This window comes from Penaeus japonicus, unplaced genomic scaffold (genome assembly GCF_977035675.1).
Source record: "Penaeus japonicus unplaced genomic scaffold, GWHDUDI00000001_assembly GWHDUDI00000034, whole genome shotgun sequence".
Lineage (NCBI taxonomy): Eukaryota > Metazoa > Arthropoda > Malacostraca > Decapoda > Penaeidae > Penaeus > Penaeus japonicus.
Genome location: NW_028234436.1, coordinates 18,040,069 through 18,045,068, shown reverse-complemented (window position 1 = coordinate 18,045,068; position 5,000 = coordinate 18,040,069).

Below are 5,000 nucleotides of genomic sequence, written 5' to 3'. Positions count from 1 at the left end.
TCCCTTCCTCCTCCCCTTCCCTCCCCCCTTTGCACCTTCCCCTCCTTCCTCTCCCTCCTTTCCCCCCTTCCACCTTTCCCTCTGCCCCCCCTCCCTCCTCCCCCTTCCACCTTCCCTACTTTCCTCCCTTCCCTCCCCCCTTCCACCATCCCCTCCTTCCTCCCCACCTCCCCCTTTCTCCACCTTCCCCTCCCTTCCTCCCCTTCCCCCCCCCCTTCCACCACCCCCTTCCTCCCCTTCCCTTCCCCCTTCCACCTTCCCCTCCTTCCCTCCCCTTCCCTCCCCTTCCCTCCCCTTCCTCCCTCCTCCCCTTCCTCCCTCCTTCCTCCCTCCCTCCCCTTCCACCGTCCCCTCCTTCTCCCCTTCCCTCCCCCCTTCCACCTTCCCTCCTTCCTCACACCTTTGCCCTTCCCCGCCGTATCCCATTCCTCCCTTCCACCTTCCCTCCTTCCTCCACCTTCCCTCCCCCCTTCCACCTTCCCTCCTTCCTCCCCTTCCGCCACCCTCCCCCCCCCCCTTCCACCTTCCCCTCCTTCCTCCCCTTCCCTCCCCCCTTCCACCTTCCCCTCCTTCCTCCCCTTCCCTTCCCCCTTCCACCTTCCCCTCCTTCCTCCCCTTCCCTTCCCCCTTCCACCTTCCCCTCCTTCCTCCCCTTCCCTCCCCCCTTCCACCTTCCCCTCCTTCCTCCCCTTCCTCCCCCCTTCCCCCTTCCCTCCTTCCTCCCCTCACCAACCCTCCCCCTTCCACCTTCCAAGATGCCTCCTTCCTCCCCTTCCCACCTCCATCCCCCCTTCCACCTTCCCAAAGTCCTCCATCCTCCCCTTCCCTCCCCCCCACCTCCCCCTTCCCTCCTTCCTCCCCTTCCCTCCCCCCTTCCACCTTCCCCTCCTTCCTCCCCTTCCCTCCCCCCTTCCACCTTCCCCTCCTTCCTCCCCTTCCCTCCCCCCTTCCACCTTCCCTTCCTTCCTCCCCTTCCCTCCCCCCTTCCACCTTCCCCTCCTTCCTCCCCTTCCCTCCCCCCTTCCACCTTCCCCCCCTTCCTCCCCTCCCCCCCCCCCTTCCACCTTCCCCTCCTTCCTCCCCTTCCCCCCCCCCCTTCCACCTTCCCCTCCTTCCTCCCCTTCCCTCCCCCCTTCCACCTTCCCTCCTTCCTTCCTCCAATACCCCCGTCACCTTACCCGCTTACTCCCTTCCCTCCCCCCTTCCACCATATCAACTTCCCCTCCTTCCTCCCCTGAAACACCCTCCCCCCTTCCCTCCCTCCACCTCCCTTCCTCCCCCCTTCCCTAAGTTCCCCCCTTCACCTTCCCCTCCCATCCCCCCTTCCCTCCCCCCCTTCCACCTTCCCCTCCTTCCTCCCCTTCCCTCCCTCTTCCACCTTCCCTCCTTCCTCCACCTTCCCTCCCTTCTCCACCTTCCCTCCTTCCTCCACCTTCCCTCCCTCTTCCACCTTCCCTCCTTCCTCCCTCCCTCTTCCACCTTCCCCTCCCTTCCTCCCCTTCCTCCCCCATCCACCTTCCCTCCTTCCTCCTCCCGCCCTCCCCTTTCCACCTTCCCTCCATCTCCTTCCCCCCCCTTCCCCTCCACCCCCTTTCCCCTTCCCCCCCTTCCTCCCCTTCCCTCCCCCCCTTCCACTCCCCTCCTTCCTCCCCTTCCCTCCCCCCCCCCCCTTCCCCCTTCCCCTCCTTCCTCCCCTTCCCTCCCCCCCTTCCCCCTTCCCCTCCTCCCCCCCTTCCCTCCCCCCTTCCACCTTCCCCTCCTTCCTCCCCTTCCCTCCCGCCTCCCCCCTTCCCCTCCCTCCCCCCCTTCCCCCCCCCCTTCCCCCTTCCCCTCCTCCCCCCCTTCCCCCCCCCCCTCCCCCCTCCCCTCCTTCCTCCCCTTCCCTCCCCCCCTTCCACCTTCCCCTCCTTCCTCCCCTTCCCTCCCCCCTTCCACCTTCCCCTCCTTCCTCCCCTTCCCTCCCCCCTTCCACCTTCCCCTCCTTCCTCCCCTTCCCTCCCCCCTTCCACCTTCCCCTCCTTCCTCCCCTTCCCTTCCCCCTTCCACCTTCCCCTCCTTCCGCCCCCCCCCTCCCCCCTCCCCCTTCCCCTCCTTCCTCCCCTTCCCTCCCCCCTTCCACCTTCCCCTCCTTCCCCCCCCTCCCCCCCCCCCTTCCACCTTCCCCTCCTTCCTCCCCTTCCCTCCCCCCTTCCACCTTCCCCTCCTTCCTCCCCTTCCCTCCCCCCTTCCACCTTCCCCTCCTTCCTCCCCTTCCCTCCCCCCTTCCACCTTCCCCTCCTTCCCCCCCTTCCCTTCCCCCTTCCACCTTCCCCTCCTTCCTCCCCTTCCCTCCCCCCTTCCACCTTCCCCTCCTTCCTCCCCTTCCCTCCCCCCTTCCCCCCTCCCCCTCCTTCCTCCCCTTCCCTCCCCCCTTCCACCTTCCCCTCCTTCCTCCCCTTCCCTCCCCCCTTCCACCTTCCCCTCCTTCCTCCCCTTCCCTCCCCCCTTCCACCTTCCCCTCCTTCCTCCCCTTCCCTCCCCCCTTCCACCTTCCCCTCCTTCCTCCCCTTCCCTCCCCCCTTCCACCTTCCCCTCCTTCCTCCCCTTCCCTCCCCCCCTTCCACCTTCCCCTCCTTCCTCCCCTTCCCTCCCCCCTTCCACCTTCCCCTCCTTCCCCCCCTTCCCTCCCCCCTTCCTCCCCTTCCCTTCCTTCTCCTCTCCCATCCCTCCCGAGTTCCACTTGGGGGAGGGGGGGAGGGGGCGTGTTCAGCCATCCGTGTCGGTCAAACAGTTTGAAACTTTTGCGAGGCAGGTACATGTACCTCCATTCACACCCAAGGGTACAGAGGCTAATGACAGTGTAAGTTTATACGTGTCGGGTTTAAGTGCCCATTTGTATATGTATGAGCGTATAACTATTTATGTATAGCTATATATATGTATATATATATATATATATATATATATATATATATATATATATATATATATATATACACATGCATACATATATATGTTTATCTATAAATATGTCTATATATGCGTGTACATACATAAATAAGCATAAAGAGTGAACACACTTAAGCACACGTATACACACGCACACACATACACACACAAGCATACTCACACAGACCGAAGTGAGTGCATTGCAGGTACAACTAAAAAAGAATGAGAGGGAGGCACATCAGAGAGAGAGAGAGAGAGAGAGAGAGAGAGAGAGAGAGAGAGAGAGAGAGAGAGAGAGAGAAATAGAGGAAGGGAGGGAGATAGAGACGCAGACAGATAGACAGGCAGACAGAGAAAGAGAAAGAAAAACAGGAAGCGAGAGAGGGACAGAAAGAGAGAGAAAGAGAGAGAGAGAGAGAAACAGACAGATAGGCAGAGGTAGAAAGACAGACAGACATACACGCAGACAGAGAAAGAGAAAGGGAGGGAGACAAGACAGACAGACGAAGCAAGAGAAACAAAGAGAGAGAAACAGACAAACAAAGAAAAAAAAATCTGAACTGAAATTCAACATCACTAGACATTTACAATCTCCGCGGTTCAGACTGGCTGTGTTGTGAAGATGGTCACGCCAACACACACTATTATTTCCATTCAAGTCAACCTTCCCCTTTCCAGATCAGTCTAATATGGAAAACGTGACACTTTCTCGATCCCCCCCCCCTTCCCCTCCCCCTTTAAGCACCACTTTTTTTACCTTTTTACCTCCTTTTCTTCCTTTCTTTTTTATTTCTCTCTTATCTAACAATGTCGTTTTTTAATATTTAAATACGTTACTATGATCCGATGCGGTGGCGGATTAACATGATTATGATTATGCAATATTTGGTCATTTTTTTATACCTTATAGATTTCATTCTCATTGAGGGATAATACGTAATGCAGTGTGTATGCATACAGAATGTGTGTGCGTATGTTTACATATTCATTTAGCCATCTATATAAGTAGAATGTCAGTGTGTGTGTGTTTTGTGTGTATGTGTGTGTTTTGTGTGTGTGTGTGTGTTTTGTGTATGTGTTTTGTGTGTGTGTGTGTGTGTGGGTGTGGGTGTGCGCGCGTTATACACACATTATTAGCGATATTAACCAGTATTTCCCAACACTCCTATATCAACAGTCTTGGATCTAGAGTTATCAAATTTTGATATTCTGAAGTATAAACATTTATGTTTACTTCGACCATTTTCATCTCCCCTCCCTTCTAATTCATCTTCTCCACCTCCTTCCTCTGTGCTCCTCTTCCTCTTTCTAGTGTACCTCATCTTCTTCCTCCTCCTCTTCCTCCTCTATACCTCCTCCACCTATACACCTATTCCTCCTCCTAGTGTATATACCTCCTCTTCCTCCTCCTCCTATACCTCCGTTTCCTCCTCCTCTTCCCTCCCGCCTCTTTATCCTCCTCCTCCTCCTATACCGCCGTTTCCTCCTCCTCTTCCCTCCCCCCTCTTCATCCTCCTCCTCCTCCTCCTCTCCCTCTTACTCATCATCCTCATCCTCTACATCCTCCTTCTTCCCTTCCTCCTCCTCCTCCTTCTCCTCCTCCTCCTCCTCCTCCCTCCTTCCTCTTCAACATTGATTCTTTGATAAAATTGCTTCTGTCCCTATGACCTGACCTCTCTTGTGGTATGCAACAGAGTACGCGATTGCATGGGTCATTGATTCCTATTCCCATTGATTCATTTTTTTCCTAGGGAAGTTTTGATATGATAATGTTCATGTTCATGATGAAACAAGATTGAAATTATATTACTAAGAATGATCTCGTAATGGTGAAGATACTAATACTTCTGCTACAACTAAAACCATTGTTATTCATAACGTTGATGATAATGATGATTATTTTTAATGATAATGATAATAGTAATGACGATAATAGTAACGATAATAATAGTCGTTAGAGTGATAATGAATGCTGATAATAATGATTATATTAAGGATAATGATGACAATAATAATAATGATAATATCAATGATGATAACACTTTTAACAATTATGATGATAAAAATAATAA